The 13,002-nt window shown below is 33.8% G+C and overlaps 1 protein-coding gene and 1 pseudogene across 1 annotated transcript in view; one reads left to right on the top strand and one right to left on the bottom strand.

Moving 5' to 3' along the window:
• Positions 1–13,002, bottom strand: part of LOC143562706 (uncharacterized) — a 233,863-nt gene that overhangs the window by 31,594 nt on the left and 189,267 nt on the right. The window lies entirely within an intron of this gene.
• On the top strand, positions 1,532–12,425 carry LOC143562689 (uncharacterized; annotated as a pseudogene).

Raw genomic sequence — 13,002 nt, 5'->3', positions numbered from 1 at the left:
CTTGCTGATCAGATTTTTCTTGCTACTTGCTGAAACGGAGTTGCTTTCTAAAACATGGATTCAAAACGAACCCGCTCCATTCTTGCAACTGCTACTTTGTTAAAAGAAAAGAACAAAAGCAAAGAAAACTACTTTCTTCTCGGCTTGCTTCACTTTTCACACAAACCTTAATTAATTAATTGAGGTGTGTGGTACTTACTTCTTTGGAAACTAATTCACCATGTAGGTTGATTCTAATCATAGACGTGCTTGCACAATAGTTGCATGCTAGTTTCAATTTCATCAACTTGCCTGCCTGTGTGCTTCGATCTTTCGTGATGGTGACTCTAAATTAACCAAGGTTTGCTTCACCTGGTTGCTTGCTTCTACTTGCACTTTTTTTTTTCATCGATAACCTTTTGCTTTTTAATTTTTATTGTTCTTACTTGCTTGATTAATATTCAACCTTAAACTCTTCATTCACGTGATGATCTTGCTTCTCGTCTACTATAACACACGGACACATTCTTGCATGCTCTCTCTTTTCAGCCCCCACCGCAGCTAAAGGGGTTGCACCCCTTTCTCGTAACGACTCTCAAAACTGCTTTCTTGTCAAACTGCTCTGATACCAATTGTTGGAAATCAGGCCCAAGAACACAATATTTGATCTCAACCAAGATCGACTCTTTCTCTTATTATATTATAATTCTTGACTCTTGCAAATTACATAAACCCTAACCATCTATTTATACTGAACTAACAACTTGCAAAACAAGACAACTCGTTCTAGGAAACTAAATAACTAGTTTATTCTTACCATACTAAATAAACGTACCAAAATAAACTTACTAAAATTCTTTCACTTAGCCCCTTCAACTTTCTTGATGAACCGTTTCAAAATTAACTTTCAATAAAATGATCCATTGATACCACATTAAAATTTACAAAATCTTCAAATATATAAGTAACTTTTCATATTTGCACTTTAATATATTTTCAATTTGTGTGATACACGGTTACTAACCTAATATTACATTGTAAAATGTAGATGAGAAGGGGTCGACACCAACTTATTGGGTATCATACATGGGTGTTTTTAAAGATGTTCATGTTCTTACAATTACCAAGCTTGACAAATGGTTCGTTTGATGCACTTGCGGATACAGCTGCATCCGAGGGAAATATATATGTGGATTTTGAAGCTGATATTGCACATATTTGTAATATATATATAGAGGTGCATTCAATACATATCAGTTTTGAAACACAACCGTAATACTATAAAAACAATTGTACATATTGTTAATCAAATACAATAAGAGAGAGAAACATGACAGACATATAATCAAGTTATATAATATTTATGCGGTTCAAAACATAAAAGTTAGCTATCGTTTGAGCCACGAGAAATGTGTGCATACATAGTTCATGCTTTTGCATACAACATAATACTTTGGGGCTGTTTGTTTACATCTGAATGGAACCATTCAGATGTAAACATCTTATTCATTCAGACTTCAGACTGTTCGGTTCCGAACAGAAAAACATCTTAATGGCTAAAAATAGGTCTGAATCATTCAGACTTGTTGTTGCTGCTGAATGGAACAGAGGTTTATTCAAATCTGACTCATTCAGATCTGAATGAACCAAACAACCCCTTAGTCTATATATTATTATGGGAACCAGACCAACATATAAATCACAATCATATAAAAACATTGTATCTTGGAGTAAAGACATAATAAACATCTGCATTTAAAGCTTTAACAACAAACAAGTCATAATCATCCAGAAACATTGCATCTTACCAATAAACATTTTAAATTTTTGTAAATAAATTTTGATTACATTATTAAGAAATACATTGCTTTTTAAAAAAAGAGTTAGCATAATAATATTGCATCGATAATATGCATGCTTAAATAAATAAGAAAAGAAGACAGTTTATATAAATACTAGGTTATAATCCCGTGTACAACACGGGTTAGAATAAATAAATTTCAATGACGACACAATGTAAAACATAAATAATGTGTTAAATTGTTTATATAAATATGCAGTTTATAGTATAATAAATTACATATTAAACGACATGGTGTGTGTGTATATACATACATACTTACTTACATACATACATACATACATACATGTGTATATATATAGCTTTATATTCCTAAATCTCTAAATATTTATATGTATATAACACTTATAATTTTATATGTAACTTAACCGTATTTGTCTCTACATGTATTTCATGTCATCCGTTTTATCTTTGTGTTCTTAACAACGGATATAGGATATTAAATTGTACAACGTTTATAGGACGGATAACATGAAATATTTTTAAAACTAAGCAACCATACACAATATATCATGAAAGGGCTAATGACAAGTTTAATGACAAATGCATTTTATAAGGTCAATGGGTATACTCTAACCCCAACATAAATTAAGATTGCATGGCACTTTAAAAATAGATTAAACCACTCATCACTTAAACGGGTTAAAATGCAAAGAAGAATATATTAAATTAACAATTAATAGGAGTGAGATGGAGTTAAAAGGATTAAACCATTTACTTTGGGTGTGATGGAGTGAAGGAGAGAAAAATAAGTGATGTGGTGTTTATATGGAGTTAAGAGAGGTTAGAGTATACTCAATGGCCTAATAGTTGGTTTTTTTATAAATTTCTTCCTTAATATGGGATGAGATTTATATAGTGTTTTTTTTTTTAAATTTCAAATGTGTCAAGTGGCATAAGATGGTCTAATTAGATGCTGACACCACCACATTTTTATTTATTATGTTAAGGATTACTTATAAAGAATACAAAATTGTTGAAATGATAAAAACAGAGTACTTATTCTTTAAGCTAAAGTTATTTTATTTTGTTATTTAAATAATAATAACAATGATAATAATGAGTAAACATGGTATTTCATTTTCTTATACATGGAAGAATAATATGCACTCTCACATGTCCATTGAGATACTCTCATTTTGAAGTAAATAGAGTATTTCATTTTCTTATTTCGTTATTTAATTTAATAATAACAATGATAAAAATGAGTAAACATAGTATTTCATTTTCTTATACATGGAAGAATAATATGCACTCTCACATGTCCATGGAGATACTCTTATTTTTTAAGTCTTAAAATGTAAAAATTACAATTTATAACAACACATATTTATTATTGACATTTATTACTAATTACTAATTAACTAACTCATAATATTAATTAGGAGAAGCATATTTAAAGAAAGGTTCAATTACCATTTAACAATTTTAATATTCCTTTTTTAAATAAAGAATAAAAGTTTTAATGATTGAGATAAAACTTGCCAAGTGGCACAACTATGAGAAAATTATATGTCAAGTGGCACAAATAGATTTTTGTTTATTATAATAGTAGATAAGAGAAATCATAATTATTCATAGAGTTAGTGTATAAATAATCCACATGGTGTGGTTTGTTATAAGTAACACCTTTAACAATCTAATTAGATGTTATATATTTGACATATGTAATTATTATGTATAGCGTCTACGAGGGTTTTCACTAACTTTGACTAAAAAAATAAACTTCATGATCTCCGCACATTCCTCTGGCAAAACACTAAATCTGAGACCGATCCCGTACATATTCCACCTTTGTTAGCTCAATTTCATACCCCGAATATCTGCTAAAAAGTTTCAAATTATATTTGTAATTCCATCCAACACTCATCTAATTTCTTGATTAGAGTGGAGCTCCAATATCATAAGATTCAACCAATAACATTTTGTTACTTCAAATGTACCCACAACTAACTTAAGGCTATGGGGTATGGCTAATGAAAGGTGATTACTATTAGGGAACCGATGTGCCGGCAATGAGCCCATTGGAGTCATATATACCCGGTTCCATTATACTTCTTTATCAGTGAGTCATACCCGGTTCCATTCCTTTCAAAGCCTACCTGCGAGGGTGGCGACATTGTACCTATGAGTAGTGCCCTAAAGGTCAAGGATTACCCGAACGATGCCCAATCCACCGTTATAAGTTAAAAAAAATTTTGAACGACGACAATCTACAATATAACTGGGTAGTCACTGGTAAGATTGTGGCCGACCTCGGTTTAGAACTCCAGTGAGTTTCTCCCGAAGGCATAACCTCTGGTTCCTGGGTCCTCACTACGCAATTGGAAGATCCTTCTCTCCTGATGTCATTAGACATTAGTTGCGCCGCCACAAATGTTCAAACCTTCGGACGTAATGCAAACATGATAAAACCTCATATAACTCATATTCAAACTGACAACCTCACAAAAAAAAAGCTTAGTTTTTACCTTCATTGCCATAACCTTTAACATAAACTGCTAATTTTAGAGAGAATTTGATAATGGGATGACCTTAATCATCACAATAATTATTAATAGCATTTGTTGAGTAACTTTATTATATTAAATTAAACTATTTAATATGATAAACATGATTTGAAATATAATAAGACATAATTACTACAAAATTTCACAAACTTATAAAGGCTCTTTTGAAAGTGTGGATGAAGTTTGAAGTCCCGAAAGTTAATAATGTCAATGGTAAAAGAATCTTTTTAGTTTGAACAAAATGGGACCACTAAAATTCAAAATGATCATAAAATAATGAACGTGACCAATGCATCAATAATTAATTATTTCACACTTTATTTTTCATTAAATATAAAAAAATGTATTCATGTATCTATATAGATATCCTTTAATACAAAATTACAAATTGTCGAAGGTGACTTTCGCATTGAACCTCACCATTTTTTGGTAAATTTATAATAGCATTACAATTTCTATAATTTAAGCTTTAAAAATTATTTAATTTATGTTAAAAAATAAAAATATATTATTTACTTTTAAAATTGTTATAAATACTATACTACAACAACGTGTATTAACAATGTTTAATATATTTATTGTTTGTTGTATAATAGTTATTTATTAAATATCATGTTTTCATTAATTAGCAGTGAAATACAAGTATTTTAAACCTTTTTTTTGTTAATAAAAGACAGTGTTTCTATAATAAACATTGATTTATTTGGTGTATCAAATGGATGCAATAAAGAAAACAATAATACAATAACTTTTTATGTATAATAAATTAATAATTACAACATTTTTCAGATACTTTATTGATAATGATAAAAGTTCATAAACATAAGTATTTTTGCCATAAATATATATCATATTGAAATACTTATGCGATTAGCATCATTTAATATATTTATTTGTTAACTATATATCACTAGTTAACAAGAAATGTATAAGAGCAATCATGAAAATGAATGACAAAATAGCTTCTTTTTTTTTTTTTCATTTCTTCTTGTCACAAGAAAATTCACATGAAGTTCCTTACAAGTTGACTAGATTACCACTTAAAACTTCATACTCACGATTAAACACGTCTTGTAAGGAAATATCCGCACGTGTTCCACATAATTATATGTCATCACTCTATACTTTTAAGTTTTAACGCACCATGTCGAACGGGAGTCCACACAAATGATAACTTTGAATAAAAAACAAGTCTTGGTCAACATCGAGTACATTGTGTGAATTCAACATCTAAACAACATGCAATAACCACAAGAGGGTTTCATTTTAAAGTACAAGCAACATTATTGGGCGAGTGTTAGCATTTATGACATATCCTCTTTAAGTCCAAGTAACGGGCTATATGTTGTCGGTAAAACAGCCTACACGAGTGTCCACACTACCTCTTTCGTATCTTATGTGTCTGAAGAATGCCATCTTAAAAAAAATGTGTACAACCTTATGAAAACTTATGTCTTTTTTCTCCTTTACATTATTGGTAATTATTTTCATCCCATCATCATGAAAAATGACATCTTTTACGTACTAAGGCTTGTGACGTCAACCTCGTATCTTAGATTTGATCACTCGGTCCCATTTATTGTTTCATCTTTCTCACTCTTTGAATGACCTAGTCCTTCCCGTCCTTGTTACTTTCTGTACACCGCCATCATTTTACATCTTGACCATTTGTACAATAGGACGAGAGAACTAGCCTAGTGGTCATGGTTCACCTAGTCATTCTTGTCTTGGTATAGATACACATTGGTGAAGTGGCTAGTGAAAAGTAACATTCATGGTAAAGTATCAATTTAACAATAAAATGCATGTTGATGTACCAACTATCATGGTGCTCTCATACTCATCCTCTTTTATGTATACCAATCGTTGTCCACTCGTACTCACCCCTTATTCCCTCTTACACTATGTGTTGTGGAGGGGCTTTACTGCGTAGAAGACAGGGCTTTAAATCTCTCATCCATAAAACTCCGTTGGGGTTTAAAGCCCTCTTACCGTCCTATTATATATCGATGTTCCACCCTCTTACAGTCTTACTGTTACAGGCCCATTTACCTCCCATACTGTATAATCTTAAATCGCCCTGCTTGTGGTTCGTGTATATAACGTATATATGTGTGAACCCTCGGGTGGGCAAAAGTGAAATTGCACTAACTTTGACGTTATTTTACTAATATTGTGAAAATAACGTCAAAAGTTGCGGAAGGTTAATCAGGCATCATATGGTGGCGTTGATAGCCGAAAGACAAGGGTACATGCACCAACCGGCGGTGTCTCGATGGTTGAGTGTTATGTGCCTTATGTCCAAGGCTTGATGCAAAACTATTATCGAGCCGGGGGTCTCACCGGAAGCAGCCTCTATTCCTAAAGGGTAGAGGTAAGGCTGTCTACATCTTACCCTCCTTAGACCCTACCATAGCTTTGCTATTGATGGGATATATTGAGTACGATGATAATGACTACCGTATAATCTTAAAAGTTTATTAGTCGTATAAGTGTTATTCTCTTTTATCATTGTTCTATTGTTGTGTTTACACACCTATTTCTATCACATAGACACATAGCTCACTTAAAACTAATGCACATAGCACTAACTACCAAACGACTATTTCTCTTTACTTATTATACTATCATCACTACTTTTTGCCCTCTCAATTTTCTTTTTCATCTATATGATTTATATTATATATTAAATATCTCCTTTATTCTTTTTGATTTAAAAAATCATAAACTTTTTGCCTATATGATTTCTATTTTTTTAATAAAATGATATCAATTGGGAATTTCTGTTAGACTATGGAGCGTACTTGGATGAGTATTGTTGTGAGTAGTGCTACATAAGTGTCACAAGTGCAAGAGATGTATATCGCCTCACACTCGTTGAAGTGTGCACCTAGGTGAATGTGATCATGGGATTTTTTAAGTGAAATATTATAATATAAAACAAAAAAATATTCCCATCACAAGGTTGCCTACATCTCACTTGCTCACACAATGCGTATCGTATCATGCCATGAGTGTGAGTCAGTGAGACAACTCCACCGTTATTATACATAGTAATTTAGAAGTTTGACGACACTGCCATGTGATTGGTCCACGTGGCCTCACGTGGTAAGTCGTTTTTTATATGTTTTTTTTCTTTCTATATTTAACTTCGTGTTGGCCTGACGTTGCAAAACGTGTGCATTAGTCGCGACCGCAATGTGCACATATTTTTTGTGTTCGGCATGGATTTTTGTTTTATTTATATATGTTAGTTTGTTGTATTTTGGGCGTGCATGAATTGACTTATTGCTTTAACTTCAGTGTTGTAAAATGACACCGACCGAACTCATATCGGTCGCCACCACAACATGTGGTTTTCATTGTACGATTAGTGCCGACAACGCCAATTCCGACCGAGTTTGCGTCAGCACGTGAACACAACGCGCATGTTTTTCTTCCGCGTGTCTTTTTTGTCCCCCGATATCAGAATCAACGAACTTGTATTAGTTCGCAACTACGACACACACGCTTTCTTTTGTTCGCCACATTTTTTTATATTTTATACATGTTAAATTGTTGTTTTTAGGTGTGGATTATATGCTTTGCTTTACTTTTAGAGCCGTAATAAGATACCAACCGAAGTGCCGTTGGTTTGCCATCACAACATGCGGTTTTTGTTATGTTAATTTGTTATATTTGGGTGTTCACAAAGTTTTTATTTGGTTCATTTCTGGTTTCGTAACCTGGAACCAATCGAATTTACCTCGACTCGCATCACTGCACGGTTAGTTAAGTTATACAACTGTCAATAACACTAAAAGTATCTCGAATACCAAACGCATCCCTATCAATTATTATAACATTTAATCGTAACGCTACGTGCGACATAATTACAAAATCACAGCTCGATAATAAGAGAGAAACATAAGCGACATATCCACATAGGGGAGTCGTGTGCATCCTCCTTTTTGTCACACTACTTTATTTTATTTAAATCCATCACCATTTTTATTATTCATTACTTTATCTACGTGATGTGACATCCTCCAATATTATTTGTTGTTACATTTCCGATAACGAACCTACAGATTTAATAGATTTATTTATTTCCGTCAACGGATTCTCAACAGATCGTTAAATCATAGCAACCGTTGACGGTGAGTTTAACGGCGTGTATATGAGTTCGGTTAATTACACCGTGGAGACGGTTAACGCTGCTGCAACCGCCATTGTTTCAGCTGAAAGCCGCGTACAGCCGACTTCTGTTCAGGTTTGTTACGAATTTGTGTTGAAATAGTTGTTGATTTACTCGGTAATGAATTCGTGATGTTTTGTATTGCGATTGATATGATGATTTGATTTGAATTTAGGTTAGTTTTATAGTTTAGCTGTGTTGTTATAATATTTGTGATTGATTGATTGCGTGAAGGTGAAGGTGAGGTGGCCGCTGAAGTCAAATTCAGTTGTTGATTTACGCGGTAATAGATTCGTGGTGTTTGTGAAGTGATTTTGATATGTTTTGTGATTGGTTTGAAATTAGGTTAGGTTAGATGTGTTATAGTGTTTGTGATTGAATGAGTGTGTGAAACTGAAGAAGATGTGGCTGCTGAAGTTGAATTCAGTTGTTGATTCGGTAATGGATTCGTGGTGTATGTGAAGTGATTTTGATATGTTTTGCGATTGGTATGAGGATTTGATTTGAAATTTAGGTTAGGTTAGATGTGTTATAGTATTTGTGATTGAATGAGTGTGTGAAATTGAAGAATATGTGGCTGCTGAAGTCAAATTCAGTTGTTGATTTACGCGGTAATGGATTTGTGATATTCGTGAACTGTTTTATTGTTATGTGATGATTCTAATCTGTTTTGGAATTGATATGAGGGAGGATTGGATTTGAAACTAGGTTAGGTTATTTGTGATGATTGATTGTGTGAAATTGAAGACGATGTGGCTGCTGAAGTCAAGTTTAGTTGTTGATTCACGCGGCAATGAATTCGTGATATTTGTGAACTGTTTTACTTGTTATGTGATGAACTGATATGAAGTGATGATACTGATCTGTTTTGCAATTGATATGAGGATTGGATTTGAAATTTAGGTCATGTTACTTTAGCTGTGTTATTATATTTGTGTTTGATTGTGTGAAATTGAAGAAGATGTGGCTGCTAAAGTGTGAAATTCAGTGGTTTTTGGATTATTTTTTTGGTTTTTGAATGAATTTATTAGTGATGGACCACTCATCTGAGTTATTATCCTTTCTATTATTAGTCATAATAGGTGCGACTTTTAGAAGATAACCAGTCAACGAACCGAGACTGACCTCGACTAGGCTAACTTATAAAGAGCTTGAGCTCGGCTTGTTTCGAGCTCTATATATAAAGCTCGAACTTGGCTCGTGAGTAAATTTCAAGCTTTCGGCTCAGGCTCAACTTTTTTCCTATTTATTGATTATTTTATATATATTTAATATATAAATTTATATATAACAAATATTTATTATTTATATATTTTTATCTGAATAGTTATAAAATAAATATGTGTTAAATAAAAATAATATAAGTAATAGGCTCGTTTAGGTTTGTGAACGAATTTATTAGTGATGGACCACTCAATTATGTAATTATCCTTTCTATTATTGTTAGTCCAGATATGTGCGACTTTTAGAGGTTAGATAAAATGGATCTTTCATGCCCTGTCACTTTATGTTCAGTTCTACCTTTCACTTAATGTTTATGTTCAGTTCATACTTATAGATCACCATGTATATATGGTTTACAATGTATGAAGTTTGTTGAAGAGATGCATGTATGAACAGGTGGAGACCTGATTTAACAAATAAGGTTTTGCACATCTGGCATCAACTCTGCAATAGTAGATTGTCATAATGAATAAGATATTGTAACTATCATGATGAATGATGTCCCACCACTTTTAAAGAGGATCAATAATAGAGAGTGAACTGAGTATTGATCTTTTAATTAGAAAGCATGAGGGATGTCAGGCAGGAATAATGGCCTCCCATAAGCATCTTTTTACTTGGAATTCAAGCAAGGAAATCAGTTTTAGGTTTCTTGATTCTAAAATAGGCAGATGGAAGTTATTTGACATAGTTTTTTTAGTAAATAAATGAAAATTATGCATATAATTTTGAGTTCCTCAAGTGCAAACCAAAGTGAATCATTCATTGGCCAGACTAGCTATAAGTGCAGGATATACATTTATAAATGGCAACTGAAATGAATCATAAGTTCATAACTTTGAATATTGATACCAACATTATGATATTCTTACTTGTTAATTATAATTATGGTTTATTATCACTAGTTTATTATTATGATTTATTTGTCTTCAGTCCATGGGCCCGTTATAGGTTTGTTTCCTATATCTATATATTGTAATAAATTAAGTTTATATTTTTTCCCAGTCTTTGTTGCATTACTTAAATTTAATTAGGAAATAGTAATTGAAAGTAATCAATCTTATGCTTCTTCTGTACATTGGTGTCTATTAATTGTAATTCATTGGTTCTGTGATTTCTTGATGAATTCTTATAGTTATTTACACTGCATATTGTATATATGTCTTCAAAGAGAAGATGGGGCAGCTGCTGGAGTCTATACGCATGTTTCGGGTCATACAAACAAAGCAAACAAATTAGCCACGCCCTGTTGGCGCCCGAGTCAGCGCCACCTGGACCGTCACAACCCGTGACCCAAAATGTAAACACCTCCAACACAATAGTATTTCCCTTCATTGCTCCACCTTCATCTCCTGCATCATTTCTCCAATCAGACCCGCCCTCTGCAACATATTCACCAGTATTCTTTTAAATCCCTTTCTCAAAATGTTCCCAATTCAATCTTCACTGTCGGTCCATATACGTACGAGACACAACTAGTTTCACCGCCTGTGTTTTCCACTTACACTACTGAACCATCTACTGCTTCCTTCACTCCACCAACCGAATCAGTACAAATTACCACACCGTCCTCACCTGAAGTACCCTTTGCTCAACTTCTGACATCATCACTTGCACGGGCCCGACGGCATAGTATCGGGTCATATCAAAAGTACCCATTTTCACACGAATTCCAGACGTACAGTCCAGGTGGCAGTATGGGCTCAACAATTCCAAATTCGGGTACTTCCTCTCCTTTTCCTGATAAACAGAACCGTGTTCTAAAGTTACGAGCTGGGGATGGCCCGAAATTCATTGGGTACGAGTACTTCTCGACCCGTAAGTGGGGTTCAAGATTGGGTTCTGAATCCGGTACACCAAATGGTGTTTCGGGTTCAGCAACTCCATATGGGTACGGGTTGGGTTCACGGGTCGGGTCTGGATCATTGACTCCAAACGGTGTTGGTGAAGTGTATATGATGGAGAGTCAGATATCTGAGGTGGCGTCACTTGCCAACTCAGCAATGAGTTCACCAAAGCGAGAAGCGTTAATTGATCATAGGGTCTCGTTTGAGTTGACACATGTAGCAAATAATTTAGAAGCTTCGGTACATAAAACGGGTTTAAACCAGACCGAGAGTGTTTGTGAATATTGTGTTGGAAAGAAAAACACGAGTGAAATAACCGAGAAGTCGTCGGATGGAGCAAATAAGGAAAAAGAGTGTCGATGTAAACGAACATCGACTAGCAGGGATTTTAATTTTGACAACACGAATGGTGTGGAATTGGGGTCACAGAATAACTGGACTTTCTTTCCTACGTTGCAGCCATCGGTTAAACCGAGCTGAGGTTAGTTGGTATATGGTTGGTTAAGTCGGTTAGCCGGTTAAGGGTAATTGGGTCTGGTGGTTTGAACCCAGGACTAACCGGTCATGTGATTTACGAATGTACATTTGTGATGTTAGCTCTTTGTTTTTACATGTATTTCGGATTTAAAATAGGAAGATTTGTATATGTTAATGAAATAATGGTTATAGAAAGATGAAGCCCGGTTTAGATTGTGGACTGGGTTGGTCAGGTGATTGTGCTGGGCCGACCTACCGACAGTATATGGGCCTTGGTCTTGGGCCTGACATATATTTGCAGAAAATCTTTCCACGTAGATTATGCATAAAAAATGTTACAAATGTAACAAACCAATTCAGATTCTTATTAAGAAAACGAGATAACTTGTATTGTCCTTTTAAAAGTTTTGTTATCTTTGTAAATGTTCTTTAAGTTACGGTAGTCCACTAAAATTTTCTTTTTATTTGATTGGGTTTAAAATATAAGCGATGTTAAAATTGGCGCCTATTTTAACGCCTCAACCATTTAGGAGACCCACATCAGAACATGATGAACGATTTTTATATAAGATTTCTAAAGTCGGAAATATTAGAGTTGGAGTATGTTTTAGTGAAAAGAAACCCTTCCAAGTGTATCAACTATTTGCTCTAGTTGTCAAAACCTGGAAATTAAACGAAACTAAACCTTAAAAGTTGAGGCCCTTAAATATAGAGGCTAGTGTAAGGCTTTAGTGTAACAATCTCATATCACTTCCTTCACAACCATACACTTTCGCCACGAATTTGCTATCCCACCCGAGAACCCTCGGCCTCTTCCTCATTGTTGAACCTAAATCGTAGTCACTTGGGAATCCTATTGTACCATCTTCCCACCATCGACATCAGCACCAAATGAACCAAACCTTATATAGAACATGCAAGCGAACC

The sequence above is a fragment of the Bidens hawaiensis genome, unplaced genomic scaffold (genome assembly GCF_021521415.1).
Source record: "Bidens hawaiensis isolate Kalapana, Puna unplaced genomic scaffold, B.hawaiensis_p1.1 tig00021047_1, whole genome shotgun sequence".
NCBI lineage: Eukaryota > Viridiplantae > Streptophyta > Magnoliopsida > Asterales > Asteraceae > Bidens > Bidens hawaiensis.
This window is presented reverse-complemented; position numbering and strand designations above follow the sequence as displayed.